Below are 16,284 nucleotides of genomic sequence, written 5' to 3'. Positions count from 1 at the left end.
AAGGTACCCTCAAAGCCAGGGCCTGGCCTCCTGCTGCCTCTCCTGAGCCCCCACCCCGGGCCTGAGCTCCCCTACTGATAGGGGCCAGGGGACATGCTATCTGTCTGCAGGGGCAGGGGTGCCACTGGGGGGGACACGCCACCCCCACAGGCAGTGGACGGGGCCTCCCTGCATCCGTTACTTGCCCCCCGCCCAGACTCTGCCCACCGCACAGCAGTGATAGATAGTTTGTGAAATACCCTGAGCTTGCGGTTGACCAGAATTCTGAAATAATTCCATTGAGACCGGAATTCATGCAATGTTCTGTATCCTGATGTGGTAAAGCAGGCTGCCCGCGGGGGCGCAAGGGGATGTGAAGGCCTGGGGATGGTGAGGCAGCCTCCAGGCCCTGCAGCAGGGGCTTCTGCCAACCCCCCTCGCCCACGGGCTCCGGAAGGCCCATCTGACAGGAGCAGGGCCCTGATAAGCACCACCTGACCAGGAGGCCCCCGGCAGAGAGATTAATGCACAAATTGTCAACAACCTCCCCATGCTGTACCCCCGCAGAGGAGCAGAGCGGGGGGGCACTGGGAAAGGAAGGACAGAGGAGGCCTCACCCGGAGAGAGGCAAGAGGACAGCTCAGCCTGGCCTTGCCCTGCGGCCTCAGCCTGGCTGCACCACCTGTGCCAGCCGGGCTCTGGGCACCTGGGGTGGGAAGAGGCCAGGGTGTGAGGCCAGGCTGGTATCATGGGCCAGTCTGATGCCCAAGCAGGCCCCGGCTGTGCAGGAGGGTGGGAGGGAGCTGCTGCCTGCTGAGCCTTCTCGGTCTGGAAGCTCCCCAAAGCCAGAGCTGACTCCAAACCTCTGTGCCCTGCCAGCCCCCAGGGTGGCTTCCCTGGAGGGAGACATGTGTTTCTTCTTGGCGGGCACCTCTCTCAGTGCTGCAGAGTGTCCCTGTGTTTCTGCAGCCAGGCAGGGACTCCAGGACGACTTGGCAGAGCACAGCAGGACTGCAGAAGGAGGCTGGGGGTCGCTCTGGGGTCATCACATTCAGGACCACACATGGTTGACAGGCTCAGGCCAGTGAAGTTCCCTCTCCTCATGGGACAACCAGAAGCTCAGGGGCAGCCTGGTGGGTTTTCTATAAAGCAAAATGCAGCCACTGAAAGGGCTGCCCTGGGCTCTGCCATTAGGAACTTCCTGTTTCTTAGGTGGGGAAACTTTTCTCTAATGAGGGTACCAGCAAATCAGAGACATAAACTGAGGGCCACTGGCATACTGAGCTTGCTGCATGGGTTACCAGGTTTTTATTTTCTTTAAGTTTATTCTTTCAGGTTGTATTTCCAGCTTTGCTTTGGAAGCTCTGGCCACTCTGAGCCCACGTTCCTTCATGGCCCTATGCTGGAGCTGAGCAGGGGCCACCCTGAAACAGGCCCACCCACTCCCCACCCCTGCTCCTCTCTGCAGTGAACAGAACAGTGAGGATCCAGAGTGTGAACCCCACGGACTGGGAGGAATATGTGTCCCGCAGGACAGCACTGGGGTTCACGCTTCTGCAGGGTCCCCAGCCTGGGGTCCATCTCAATCATTCTCCCACCTCTGCTGGGAAACTCAGCTGCTGCAGTCACTTGTCATGGACTATTTTCATGCAAGTCCATCTTCCTCATTAGGTTGCCAAGGACATGGGACACAGGCTTAGGGGCCCCGGGGTTCGGGGACAAGGAGTGAGGGTGGACGCATGTGAGGCTGCACAGACCTGAGTGCTCAGGTGAACCCTCTGAACCTTTTCAAGAGATCTGGAAAATTCTACTGTTCTTTATTTATTTATTTATATTTATTTATTTATTTATTTAGAAGCGGTTTTGCTCTGTTGCCCAGGCTAGAGTGCAGTGGTACAAACATAGCTCACTGTAACCTCGACCTCCTGGGCTCAAACAATTGCACCTTGGCCTCACAAATAGCTGGAACTACAGGCACACACCGCATGCCTGGCTAATTATTAAAATTTTTTGTAGAGATGAGGTCTCCCTCTGTTGGCCAGGCTGAACTCCTAGGCTCAAGCGATCCTCCCACCTCGGCCTCCCAAAGTTCTGGGATTATAGGCATGAACCTCTGTGCCAGATGGGAAAATTATATTTTTTAAGTAATATCTCTCAGGTTTTAAATGTTGAAAATGAATTCACCTTTCAGTAATGATCATAATATTCTATAAGGAAAAGAAAATACAGCTGCCAGCTACGATATGCAGCCTCCAATTAGGAGCAAGGAGGTTCACCAGATCCCATGCTATCTGGTCAGTTGGTGTCAGGAGGGAATAAAACTATCCCATGCAAAATTTTCTGATCATCTTTTCCAGCCCAGCCCAGGACTGATTCCGAGCACCTACCTAAGTCAGATCCTAGCCATTCCTCAGGGAACTAGGTATGGAGCAGTGGACAGAGAAGGATAATTAAAGCAATATAGTGTGACATCCTGTACATGAATGGAGACTTTCCAGAGGAATTCACAAGAAATTGCTAACACCGTGTTTCTCTGGAAGAGAAGCTGGTAGGAAGCCTGAGATTCTGCTTGCCTCTGTATACCCTTCTGATCTGTCTGGATCCTTAGTATGAGCATGTGTTAACTCTTACAATTCGGATTTTTTTTTTTTTTTTTTTGAGATAAGGTCCCACTCTGTCACCCAGGCTGGAGTGCAGTGGTGTGATCTCAGCTCACTGCAACCTCAACCTCCTAGGCTCAACTAATCCTCCCACTTCAGTCTCCTGAGTAGCTGAGACTACAAGTACTCGTCTCCATGCCCAGCTAATTTTTGCATTTTTAGTAGAGATGGGGTTTCATCATGTTCGGCAGGCTGGTCTCGAACTCCTGAGCTTGAGCAATCTGCCCACCTCAGCTTCCCAAAGTGCTGGGATTACAGGCATGAGCCACCACGCCTGGCCTTTTACAATTTTTAAAATCTCTTTTTGTTGTTACAAACAGGGTCTTGCTATGTCACCCAGGCTTGCCTCAGACTCCTGAGCTAGATCGATCCTCCCTCCTCAGCCTCCCAAGTAGCTGGGACTACAGGTCCACACCACTTTTACAATTTTTAAAACACAGAAACATTTTGTAATGAATCTGGATATAAACAGATGTGGTGATACCATCACAACATTGTAACCCCAGTGCACAGAGACCCCAGCAAGGCAGTAACCATGTCTATGAGAGGGAGAGGAAAGCAGCACTTAAGTTTTCCCAGGAGTAACCCCAGGGGTGGGTTTTAGAGAATGAATAGGAGTTTTTCAGCTGGGCACGGTGGCTCACACCTGTAATCCCAGCACTTTGGGAGGCCAAGGTGGGCAGATCACGAGGTCAGGAGATCGAGACCATCCTGGCTAACACAGTGAAACCCCGTCTCTACTAAAAATACAAAAAATTAGCTGGGTGTGGTGACAGGCGCCTGTAGTCCCAGCTAGTCGGGAGGCTGAGGCAGGAGAATGGCATGAACCCGGGAGGCGGAGCTTGCAGTGAGCCGAGATGGTGCCACTGCACTCCAGCCTGGGCGACAGAGCCAGACTCCATCTCAAAAAAAAAAAAAAGAGAGAGAGAATGAATAGGAGTTTTTCCAGGCAGACGAGAAGGAACACTTCGAAGACCCAGGACACCAGTAGCTGTGGGGATCACTGGGGAAGGTTTTGTGGCATTTGTGGAGGTGTTAAGCCTTGAAGGAGGGGAGAATCGGAGTGAGACGGGGGTTAGGGTAGGGAGCGTAGCATAGGCATGGACACAGCACAATGCCAGGGACAGTGGGATCTGGCTGCAGCTCCAGGAAGGCCATCTCCCTGATGTCAGGGAGGGGTGAAGACCTGGGTTCAAGTCCAGGTTCTCCCAATTACTTGGCGTGAAGCCTTGAATTTGCCCTATCCGTGCCCCGTTCGCTAACCTGTTAAAGCAGGGATGTGTAGCAGGGCGTAATGGCGCACGCCTGTAGTCCCAGCTACTCAGAAGGCCGAGGCAGGAGGATGACTCGAGCCTAGGAGTTTGAGGCCACCCTGACCAACATAGCCAAACCACATCTCTAAATAAATAAATGGGAGTGTGGAACTTGTGCCCTACTGAGAGTGTGTATGAGAAGCACCTGAGAACCACAGCTAATGAACTGCCCACAGGCTGCGAGGAGTTGGCACCCATCTTCACTGCCTCGCGCAGGGTCAGCCCAGGAGAGGGGCCGCCCCACCCACCGCTGCCACACAGGCTGGGGAAAGCCATGGCTCTCCAATGGGCATCCATACTCCCGGCTAAGCAAAGGCTCTGCAAAGCTGGGGCCAGAGAGCCACTCAGTGTCTGCTGTTTCCTCTGGCCCTGAATCGCAGGCCGCGCTGGATGGCTCTGGTGCCAAAGGGTGGCCTCTGAACAGGAACCTCGGCCTGGGAATGTCCCTGGGACCCTATAGGACCTGACCCGGAGCCACCACTAGAAGCAGGAGCTCCCAGGCCAGCGCTGCGGGAATGGCCCCGGGTCCTCTGCCCAGGGCCTGCAGGTGCTCCAGGTCAGCGGGCGACTTTGGCCGCTGCAGAGACCGAGATACGCGGGGTAACAGCCCGTTCCGGAGCCGGTCATCAGGCGCCAAGCCCCGCTGGGCTCCTCGCAGCCGCGGGACCTTTCGCTGCCCTTCCCGAGGCTCAGTTTCCTGAACGGGAAGCTGCCGGCCCGCGGGGCAGCCAGGAGCAGCCAGGGCGTGAGGACATGGGTTCCCGTCAACCCCGGCTTGGAACAGCAGCGCCGCAACAACCGCTGGCGTTCATCGAGCCTCTCAGCAGCCCTGCGAGGCGATCCCGGGGAGAATCCCACACCACAGCCGAGGAAACTGAGGCGGGCAGGGTGACACACAGCCCAGGAGTGGCGGGCGGGCGCCCAGGCTGCCACCGCGCTGAGGACCGGCCCCTCTGCCCGCCGGGAAGCGCGCGTGGCCTAGGCGGGGGCGCCCTCTGGCGGCCGCTGGCTCCAATCCCCGCCGGCCTCGCAGGCGTGGGGCAGGACAGCCGCGCTCTCCCCAGGGCCCAGAGCCCCACTTTGCCAAGGGGAAACCAAGGCTGTCCCTGGAGCAGTGACTTTGTTCAGGGCCATGGAACACGTCCACGGGAGAACTGGAGGAGGAGGAGGCCAGACTTGCTGCTGGGCAGCTGGCACATGGGACATGGGGTGTTGTGACTCCAGCATTTATGGAGCGCCTGCTGTGTGCTCTGCAGGTGTGGTCCCATGACCAGACCCCGAGCATGGGGTTATCCCATTCTTTTTTTTTTTTTTTTTTTTTTTTTGAGACGGAGTCTCGCTCTGTAGCCCAGGCTGGAGTGCAGCAGCGCGATCTCGGCTCACTGCAACCTCCGCCTCCCAGGTTCAAGCGACTCTCCTGCCTCAGCCTCCTGAGTAGCTGGGATTACAGGCAGGCACCACCACGCCCGGCTAATTTTTGTATTTTTAGTAGAGACGGGGTTTCACCATGCTGGTCAGGCTGGTCTCAAACTCCTAACCTCATGATCCACCTGCCTCAGCCTCCCAAAGGGGTTATCTCATGCTATGGATGAGGCCCTGAGGCTCAGAGACCTGTCTGACTCTAAAGCCACCCATTGGGACTGACCCCAGACAGCCCCTTAACAGCCACTGGGTTCCACTGGGGCCAGGGGAGTGTGGCATGAGGCAAAAGGGACCATTTTCCCTCTGAAACATGAGCTGAACTAGATCAGTGTTTTGCCAGCGTTCAGGTCTACCTTGCAGCATGTGCAGGACGCACCTATCACCCATGTTCATATTCACATCCTAACGCCAGGCCTACACAGTGCTGACCATGGGCACCACCTGACCACTGTCAGCTTATTTGAGGATCACACCAACAACCACGCTCTTGTTAGAAATTAATATGACCCCGTTTTAGAAATGGAAAATGGAGGCTCAGAGCAGCTAAGCACCTTTCCACAGTCACACAGCCAGGCGGCGTCAAATCCAGCAACCCAACCCAGGCCACCGGCTCTCGGCCTCTGCGAGATGGAGCTTCCAGCTAATCCAGCTCCACTCCGCTTAAGCCATTTTTTTTTTTTTAAGAAATGAGGTTCACTATGTTGCCTCGACTAGTCTTGGTTCCGGTACTCAAGCTGAGTATGGGAATTAAAAGCATGAGCCACCACCCAGGCCTATATTCTTTTTTACAATTTATCCTTAAATGAAACTTTGTATCTCTGACATAAGTGGAAAATCACTTTCACATGGCTAAATACAGGTAGCTGTAAAAATCAAATACAATTTATGGCCAGTGCTGTGGCTCACACCTGTAATCCCAGCACTTTGGGAGGCTGAGGCGGAAGGACCACTTGAGCCCAGGAGTTTGAGACCAGCCTGGGCAACATAGTGAGACTTCATCTCTTAAAAAAGAAAAACAAAATCAAATACAATTTACATCAAATAAAGTGATCTAGCTCTGACCAGAGAGAATGGTCAGCAGAGAGCCTGGCATTCTAGACAGGGTTCCATTTCCATTGAAGAGGTTTCTGTGTTACAAGCGAGTGAACTGGTGGGACACTGTCTGGTTTTCTCCTGAATTCCACCCCACTGCGGCACAGATCTCACTCCCCATACCCCAGCAGCACCTCCTCCCAACCCCCAGCCTCTCCGGTGCAACATGAAGCATGGAACAAAGATGAAGGTGTGTGTGTCACTCGCTGGAGAGTGCTGAGAGACGCAGGGAAGACAGAGGCATGGGTGTCCGTAATTGGGGTGCAGGTGGTGAGACACAGGGGGAAGATGGTGGTGTGGGTGTCCATCTCTGCTGTGAGGTAGAGGGCAGACCCCATGTAGATCTAGGGTCATGGGTTAGCCTTGATATATGAGTGGTGACTTACATGACAACTGAAACCAGTGCCATGGTCTGAATGCTTTTATCCCCCCAAAATGTACCTGTTGATGTCCTAATTCCACAGGGATGGTATCAGGATGTGGGGCCTTTTGGGGGTGACTAGGCCGTGAAGGAGGACTGCTCATAATTGGGCTCCAAGCCCTGATAGCAGAGCCCTTGCTCGGCACGCCAACTTCTGCCTGCGAGGACACAGTGAGGATACCGGCAGGCTGCATCCCGGAAGACAGCCCTCTGCAGAGCTCGCCCCTGCTGCCACTCTCATCTTGGAGTTGCCACCCACCTGAACTGTGCGAAAGGAATGTGTGTTGTTCTAAGTACCCCGATTGTTGTTATTTGTTATCACAACCTGAACAGATTAAGACAGCCAGCATAAGCATGTGCTCTTCATCCACATGGACGCAGGTACATGAAAACCCACCACACGTTCCCCAGGGTGTACACACACCTGTCCCCATGCATCTCACACAAGATGCGCTGGCAGTGGGAAAGGGGAGGGAAGTTGGGACTAGGAAGCAGGAAGATGCAGCGAGCCCAGAGGGCAGGGTGCCCTGATCTGATGAAAAACATAAAAATAGAACGAACTAGAATCAAATGCCCCGCACAGGGCCCAGCCGGTTCTAACCCTCAAGCTCCCCACACCCAGCTGTGGACACTGGGACAGCCACTGTGTTATCTGTGCCTCTATCTGTCAGGTGAGGGCCCTGCGGGCAGGACTGCTGTGTTGCCTCTGTGCCTGGCCCATGGATGTCTGACTATGGGTCTCTGTAAACACAGGGGCAATGTCCCCAGTCCCTCAGAGCAGCCACACCAGATGGGCCTTCCAGACTGGCTCTGTCAAGACCTGAAATTCTCAAGTCCTTAAAAGGCTGCAAATCCTCCCCCACCCCACAAAGACAACATACAAATAAATCATAACTGCTGTGTCCTAAGCACATCGTGTGTGCCCAGATTTTACACACATATTTGTCATCCTCACAACGTAAGTAATATTTGGTCCATTCTTTGAACGGGGAAACAGGCAGAAAGAACTTAAATGATTTGCCTCAAAGTCACCCAGCTGGCACAAGCAGGGTTCAGGTCCAGCTAGGCCTGATTCCACCTCTCGCCCTCTTCTGACAGCCCCAGGCTGCCTCCCACCACACACAACACACACACACACACACGCACATGCACAGCCACATGACATGTGCAAGGACACACACATATAGATATACACAGACACACACATGCATACTCAGAGACACACGGACACACACACACGGGTCACAGCCCAAAATAACACCTTCCTGGAGCTAAGGCCTCTCCTTCCCCCTCACCCCGAGTGTGTATGGATTCCCCCAGCCCAAGCCTCCCTCCCCAAATCACCCCTCTTTAGCCCTGTCAGGTTCAGAAGGGTCTCCTCCTCAGGTCAGCCTCCATCTCTGACAAACCCCCCCACCCCATCCTCTGGTCGTGCTCCCCCAGGGCTCCCAGCACCTGGCCCAGTGGCCCGGCCGCAGGCCACACCTCTCTACTGGTGGAGAGAGAAACCCTGGGCTCTCGGGTAGAGATGCGGGTGCTGGTGGTGGGTGGCCGTGCCTTCATCCATGTCCATCCAACACACACTCCCTGTGGGCCTGGACCCCACTCCCTCTCCTCCAGGCCTTTGTGCCATGCACGAGCTTCAGGCCCGGGACCCCATCCTGATGGAGAGAAGTGGTCAAGAAAGTGGGCAGGCCTCAGGGCTTCAAGCCAGGCCCCAAGGGGCAGAGGGGAGAGTGACGGGACCTGGGGCTGAGACTTAGGAACGTGACAGGTGGCCAGCGTGGTGGCTCATGCCTGTAATTCCAGCACTTTGAGAGGCTGAGGTGGGCGGATCACTTGAGCCCAGGAGTTCAAGACCAGCCTGGACAATATAGCAAGACCCCGTTTCTACTATTTAAAAAATATGTATATAATTTTTTTTTTGTTTTTTTTTTCCAGACAGAGTCTCGCTCTGTTGCCCAGGCTGGAGTGCAGTGGCGCAATCTCAGCTCACTGCAACCTCCGCCTCCCGTGTTCAAGTGATTCTTCTGCCTCAACCTCCCAAGTAGCTGGGACTATAGGCGCATGCCACCATGCCCAGCTAATTTTTGTGTTTTTAGTAGAGACGGGGTTTCACCATGTTAGCCAGGATGGTTTCAATCTCTGACCTCGTGATCCACCCACCTTGTCCTCCCAAAGTGCTGGGATTACAAGCATGAGCCACCACACCTAGACTATATTTAAAATTTTTTAAAGAAAACAGACAGGTGCTCTCCAGAGCAGTGGCGCGTGGTAGCACAGGGCAGCAGGGTGCACTCACCTTGTGAGCACACCACACAGAGTGTTTCTGCATGCACGTGTGCCCCAGAGCAGCCTGTGTGCCTCTGCATGCCTCTGGGAGTCTGCGCACATGTGCATGAAGGGGAGAGTGTGGGAAAGGATGGGTAGCACAGAGGGCGAGAACACAGGCTCTGAGACCGGCATGCCACGCTCACGTGCTGTGCAAGTTCCCTCAGTGACAAGAGTGGCGGCCAGAGCAGCACCTGGCAGAGCGTTGAGTGGGCTCCTTATCATTTCCACTCTGCAGGCATCTCCGTGGGCTGCACGAGGTCCCTGTGGCGGGGACTCTGCCCACTCCCTACTGTATCCCCAGGGCCAGGGACATGGCAAGTGCACATATCTGGCATGTGAATCTGCCTAGCGCCGGGTGTGCACCTGCGTGTGTTCACTCGTGTGTGCATGTCTGTGAGCCTCGGTGACAGTCACAGGTGTGAGTGGCATGTGCACATCTGAGCATTGAAAGGGCTGCATGTGCGTGCCCATGTGCCTTCTGCGCACCCCCCATGAGGGTAAACATGAGACGGAGACTGAGAGAAGGCCCCACCCTGCTAGCACAGGTCACAGGGGTCAGGAAGGATCCATATTGCATCACAGCACCCCCAGCGTTCACTGACAAGGCAACCAGGAGACTCGCCGTAGGGACTGCACACCTGCCTTATCCCAGCACTGTGGAGGAACAGGAATTTGGAAAAATAAAATAAAAACAAAAACCTGTGCTTCCTCCCTCCCTCCACTGAGGCTGCTTCTGGGACTCTGCCTGCACTAACTGGCCCCAGAATCCCAGCTCGTCAATGCTAGAAGGCCCTCGGACATCCGTCATTGTGCAGTAAGACTTGAGGCCCAGAGAGGTCAGGGACTTGCCTAAGCTCACACAGGTGCCAGCTGCAGAGAGGGACCTGTCCCAGGTCTGTCTGTCTTGGCGAGGGCTGGCTTCTCCCTCCACACCTAGGGCTCCAACCCAATATATGCTGAGACCTCGATCTGCAGTCTGAACCAACGAATAAATGGACATTTATAAAGAAAGCACTTTGTAAACAGCTACGCTCAGTTCAAATCAAAGCGTTACATTTGTCACCCTGGTATCTGTCAAAGGAAGAGACTCCTGCTCCTTGAGCCGGTGCTGCGCCAGGGGCTTTCCCGGGCAGCATACCTCTGAGCTCCTTCCAGTCCTGATATCGTTATGGTCCCCATTCTCCAAGTGAGCAATGTGAGGCTCAGAGAAGAGAAACAGAAAGCCCAGAGCCTTGAGTGGGTCAGACACCCATCAGGAGCCTGGCATGAGTATGACAGCTCCTTGATGCGAAGTCTAGGGGGCATGAGTGCTAGGGCCATTGCAGGCACCAGGACCCAGGCCTAGGGGAGAGGAAGCTGGAAACTGAGAAGCTGGAGCACTCTAGAGGGCAGGCATGCACGAGACCTGACTTGCAGGCAGGAGGTCCTGCAGCCACCAGAGGCCTGGATCGGGTGAGGAAGAGGTCAAGAGAAAAGAGGCTGAAGGAGTTATGGCCACCCAGCCCACACCCTGCTACACCACCTAGCCCAGCTCTCAGCTGTCCTGGGTCTCAGCTCAGGAGTCTCCTCCAAGGGATGTCCTCCTGACCCTCCAGACTACATCCATTTATCACATCACCCATTTTATTTCCTTCATAGCATTTATCACTATCATATTGCTGGTGCCCATAACAGTGCCCACGACAAAGTGGATTTTTCTTTGGTGTGTGTTTGTATAGTTTGTTTGTTTTTAGCCATTCAGATTGCATTTATTTGTAAAAATACGCATGCAGCCCTCCCTCTGGTCTTCCAGTCCCTGTCCCTCCCGGGGCAGCGCCCTTTCCAGAACACTCCTGTCTACCCTCTGAGTTGCTGACTTTTAGAAATCACAATGAGGCCGGGTACAGGCTCATGCCTGTAATCCCAGCACTTTGGGAGGCCGAGGCGGGCGGATCACCTGAGGTCAGGAGTTCAAGACCAGGCTGGCCAACATGGTGAAACCCCATCTCTACTAAAAATACAAAAATTAGTCGGGCATGATGGTGGGTGCCTGTAATCCCAGCTACTTGGGAGGCTGAGATGGGAGAATCCCTTGAACCCGGGAGATGGTGGTTGCAGTGAGCCCAGATCACGCCACTGCACCCGGGCAAGATCAGCCTGGGTGGCTGAGCGAGATGCTGTCTCAAAAAAAAAAAAGGGAAAAAAAAAGAAATCACAATGAGCACCCATTTTTCTGTTACTAGCTTTCCTACTCACCTTTGAAAAAGGCAAAAACCTCAGCAATACATAAACCACACATAAGAAGGCAAATTCACAAGGAAAAATGACCAACCTCATCCATTATTTAAAAATGGCAAATAGGCCAGGCACGGTGGCTCATGCCTAATCTCAGCACTTCGGGAGGCCAAGGCAGGCGGATCACTTGAGCCCAGGAGTTCGAGACCAGCCTGAGCAACATGGCAAAACCCCGTCTCTACAAAAAATTCAAAAATTGTTTTTGTTTTCAAGACAGGGTCTCACTCTGTCACCCAGGCTGGAGCGCGGTGGTGTGATCATAGCTCACTGCAGCCTCAACCTCCTGGGTTCAAATGATCCTCCCAACTCAGCCTCCCAAAGTGTTGGGAGGACATTTATAAAGTCCATTGCACTCAGTTGAAGATATTTGTTGAATGAATTGATGTGCTGCTTCTGTTTAAACTCTGCTGAAATAGAGCACCCAGTCTAGGGAGGCAAACAGTCCATTCCACTTCAGAGAGCAGTGTCCAGTCGTGTAAGGTAGGGACATCTCAGCCCACCTGGAGAATAGGGAAGGCTGCCCAGGAGGCGAAGCTTGAACAGGTCTTTGCTATCTCCTCAGTGCTAATGAAGGCACAGTCTCTCAGGGCTCTCCCATGAGATTTCTCCCTTAAGCCCTCAATCCCACCCAATCCTGCTCTACTGGGATCTATTCACTGGCCCCTTCTCTCCTGGATCTTCAGCCTTTATGTCCCTGTTACCTCCTTCCTTCCCATCAGCATTTGAACAGGCTCCTGTCCTTCCCACTGCTACAGACTGAATGTCTGCATCCCCCCAGATTCTTATGTTGAAACCTACCCCTCAATGTGAAGCATTAGAGGGTGGCACCTTTGTGAGGTGATTAGGCCATGAGGGTAGAGCCTTCATGAACGGACATTAGTGCCCTTATAAGATACCTCCGAGAGTTCCCTCATCTCTACCACCATGTGAGGACACAAGAAGGTGCTATCTTTGAACCAAGCAGCAGGACCTCTCAACACCAAATCTGCTGGTGCCTTGATCTTGGACTTCCCAGCCTCCAGAACTATAAGAAGCAAATTTCTATTTATAGCTACCCAGTCTATGGTATTTTGTTATAGCAGCCCTAACAGACTGAGACACTCGTCTTAAATCTTTCTGAATTCTATCCCCTGAGTGGAAGTCAAAAAAGGAGTCTGGGCTCCTTCCTCCCCACCATTCCCCACAGGCAAATCCTTCAGATGCCACGATGGCCCCTCCTAATGGCCCTCCCTTCCGGCCTGCCTTTCCTGATGCCCAGCACTTCTGCTGTCTGCTCCCTTCTGTGTCCCCTGCATTTAGTCCTGGGCCTGTCACACCACATATGGAACTAAAGGGCCTGATGGAAGCTGAGACCCTAAAGGGCTGGGCTGGGGGCACCATGAAGGGCTTGGCCATGGTAGGGGACAGGCTGCATCATTCAGCTTTCGCTTCAGGTCTAGCCCAGTTTGGAGGTTCTCTCTTCCCTCCCTGTCATCTCCCACACCTGTCCAGGCAGGTGACAAAGCAGTCCCCAGATCCCAGGCCACCAGCCCCCAGAACCAGGCCAGAATCCCAGAGTCAGGCCCAGCTTCAAAATGGCGCCAGGCCTCATCCAAAGCATCAGGCCTTTGCAGAGGGCCCTGGGGTACACACGGGGGCATTTCCTGTCTGAGCCTGCGGCCCCCAACCGCTGGCAGCATGGGCTTCCGGCGGGGCTGCGGCCGGGGCCTGCACTATCAGCTCGGCACCAGACGCCCGGTCAGGATACTTGTGGTGAAACTGTGAGGGCGCACTGGGTCCTTTGGGGTTTTCTCCCATGACAGCCTCCAAGACAAATGGAAGAGAGAAAGTGACACCCAGCCCTTCTTCAGCCGTGTTTTCCCCTCCTTGAGCCAGGGTCCAGGTTCAAGGCTGGGGGCCTGCCATGAGGCCACCTATGACTACAGGGACATCCCAAAGCTGCAGCCATGGAGGCTGCCAGGGCCAGGCCACTAGGGTCAGGCATCTTGGCCAAGGCTGGACAAAAGGCACTGTGGCCTGGGGATCTGAATGGGAGTGGGAGTGGGTGGGCCACTCCTATACGGCCACATGAGGGCCACAGAGAAGGTACGCTGGGTCTGAGACTAAGTGAGAGGTGTCAGGTGTCTGGGGCATGTCACCTTGAGCCAAGGGATGCCCAGCCTGAACTTGGCTTTACACCTAGGGCCCCACTTCACCTCCTCCCTGAGATTTACAAGGGGGAAACTGAGGCCCTGTTTACTACTGGGGAAACCGAGGATCAGGGAAGCGCAGGGCTGCGCGTGGCATAAGGCGCTCTGTCCCAGCAACCAAAGGATGTAAGCCCGTAGGTGGAGAGGGCAGCGCTGGATGCCCCACTGGGCCCAGGGATGCACCCACCACAGGATGCTGGGGGAGCCGCCGGCCTTGGCCAGCCCAGCTAGCCCTGCGGCCTTCCAGGGCACTGAGAGCCCAGGTCCCCATGGCTAAGCCCCTCAGCAGCCCAGTGGTCCTGAGCCGCCGACCCCAGACCCAGTCCTAGTCCGGCCAGAGGCGGCCGTTTACGAGCCCACACCCGTAGGTGGCGCCACAGCCGGAGAATTGGCTTTGGTTATGTTGGAGCCGCGCTGCCTTTAAATTAGGAGCAGCCCCACGCATGCGCGACTTTTCTAGCCCGAGCCCGCCGTCTGCGCCTGCGTGTTAGCCCAGACTCCCCGGTGCCCCCTAGTGACGTGCCGCAGTGTTACGAAGGGACACCAGGGCGCAAGCGCAGCTCGCTCCTCAGGCTTGCGAGAGGCCCGCTAGCCCAGCAGAGGGCGCCCACTAATCTGCACGCGGGCCCAGCGAGTTCTCTTGGTTTCGGCCAAGCTTTCTGACTGCTCCAAAAAACGGAGAAAAAGTTTCAGGGAGAGGAAGAGGATGAAGAGAGCTGCTGAAGCAGCAGACCAAATGGCCCGAGGTGGTATGCAGCCGCGGTAAAGCAGGGCCCCTCCGTGAGGCACAGCCGCCCGGGGGTTCCCTAGGGAAGCAGGGGCTGCAGCAGACGCCTCTCAGGCAGGTCAGGGTATGCACCCTCCCGCAGGGGCTCCCAAGGCCAGGTCCACGGGCACACCACTGTGAACACTGATTCAACGTGGCCTCCATGGCTTCCAACCCCCAGGACAGGACCAACCCTCTGCCCCCGGCTCAGGCCAAAGCTCGGCGAGACCGTCGCTGTTTAACAAGCATTTGCTATAGGCCACCTTGCATTATGACCGCATGTGACCCACACAGCCATCCTAGGAAGCAGGTAACAGCCCTACTCCATTTTGCACGGAAAGACTTGCCTAAGGTCACAGAGAGCGGCAGGCCTGGGATTTCCATCCAAGGATCCGACTGCAGAGCCCCACTCTGGAGGGTCTTCCTTCTTGCTCCTCCCATCCTTCCACTGTCTTTGGATCCCTCATTTCCCCCCTGCACAATCTCCTAATCCCTATGTTCAACTTCTCATTTTCAACTGGATCTTTCCCAGTGGCATTCAACACACTTGGTGTCTCCCACCTTAGAGTAGAACATTCAAGCTGCACAGCCTCCTGAAGGCCCTCACTCATCCCTTTCCCAGCCTGTTTGCGAAATGCATTGTCAGGACTCAAAGTCTCACTTCCGTCCAATTCCCATCCCCACACCAACACAGTTCTCAAGTCACCAATGGGTAAAAGGCTTCAGTGATCCACTCCTACAGCCAAAAGGCACTGCTCGGTCTCTTCAGCCTCAGATGGTTCACTCCTGGAAACATTTTTCCACTTGGCTTCATGACACCACAGTCTTGGTCTTTCTCGTCCCAGGTGAGGAGAGTCCTGGTCTTTGTCAACCCAGGTGGCCACTATTACTTTGTCGTCTTAATATTCAGTTCTGGATCTCTTCTTATTCTACACCCTTCCTAGGCACTGTCCCTTCCCACAGCCTCCTTCTCACCTTTTCCATAACCATGTCTAGGCCCAGCAGCCCCACATTTACCACTTCCACACCAGACCTTAGAATTCCAGACCTGAATATCCACCTGCCCCGGGACATTCCCACTTGGATGTCCTGAGCACCTCCATTTTGCCATGTCTGAAACAGAATTCAGCATCAGTTCCTCACAACTGGTCTTCTACAGACTTCCCCAGTAATCCCTCAACCCACCTGCCAATATTTAAGCTGTTTGTAAGCCACTCATGCAAACATTCAATCACCCAACTACATGTCATAGATTGGTCTGAACACCTAGCTGTTAACATAAAGATGAAACCCCTGCCCTATTGAAGCTAGTTCAGTAATCACACACATTCCAACTGTGGTATATGAGGTGGAGAAGAGGTACAAAGGAAAACGAGAGGGTACCACAGGACTTGACTGAGTGTGGCAGGCCATGGATGGCTTCCTGACACAGTAACCTTAAGATGTTGCCTGAGGCTGAGCAGGAATTCTTTAGGTGGAGACAGGGAGTGAACTCCTGCAGAGAGGAAAGAGTGGCAGAAAGCCTGGCACTCATTGGCACTGTCGATTCCCCACATGACCTTTCAATCCCTTGCCTCCTGAGAGGAACCATCTCTGCTTTGCTCATCACTGTTTCCTTGATGCTGAGTAAAACATGACTCACAGGAAGGATGCAAAAACTACAAAAATGGAGGCCTCACTCCACTACTCCATTCTGTGACTTAAGCCACTTCACCTCTTTCAACACTCTAGTATTAGAATACCTCAGTGTTCTAATATGTAAAATGTAAATGCTTGCCTTGCAAACCTGCTGAGAAGCAAATCCATTATTTAATGAGTAAAAAGCACTTGATAA

This window comes from Pongo abelii, chromosome 2, assembly GCF_028885655.2.
Source record: "Pongo abelii isolate AG06213 chromosome 2, NHGRI_mPonAbe1-v2.0_pri, whole genome shotgun sequence".
Taxonomy (NCBI): domain Eukaryota; kingdom Metazoa; phylum Chordata; class Mammalia; order Primates; family Hominidae; genus Pongo; species Pongo abelii.
This window is presented reverse-complemented; position numbering follows the sequence as displayed.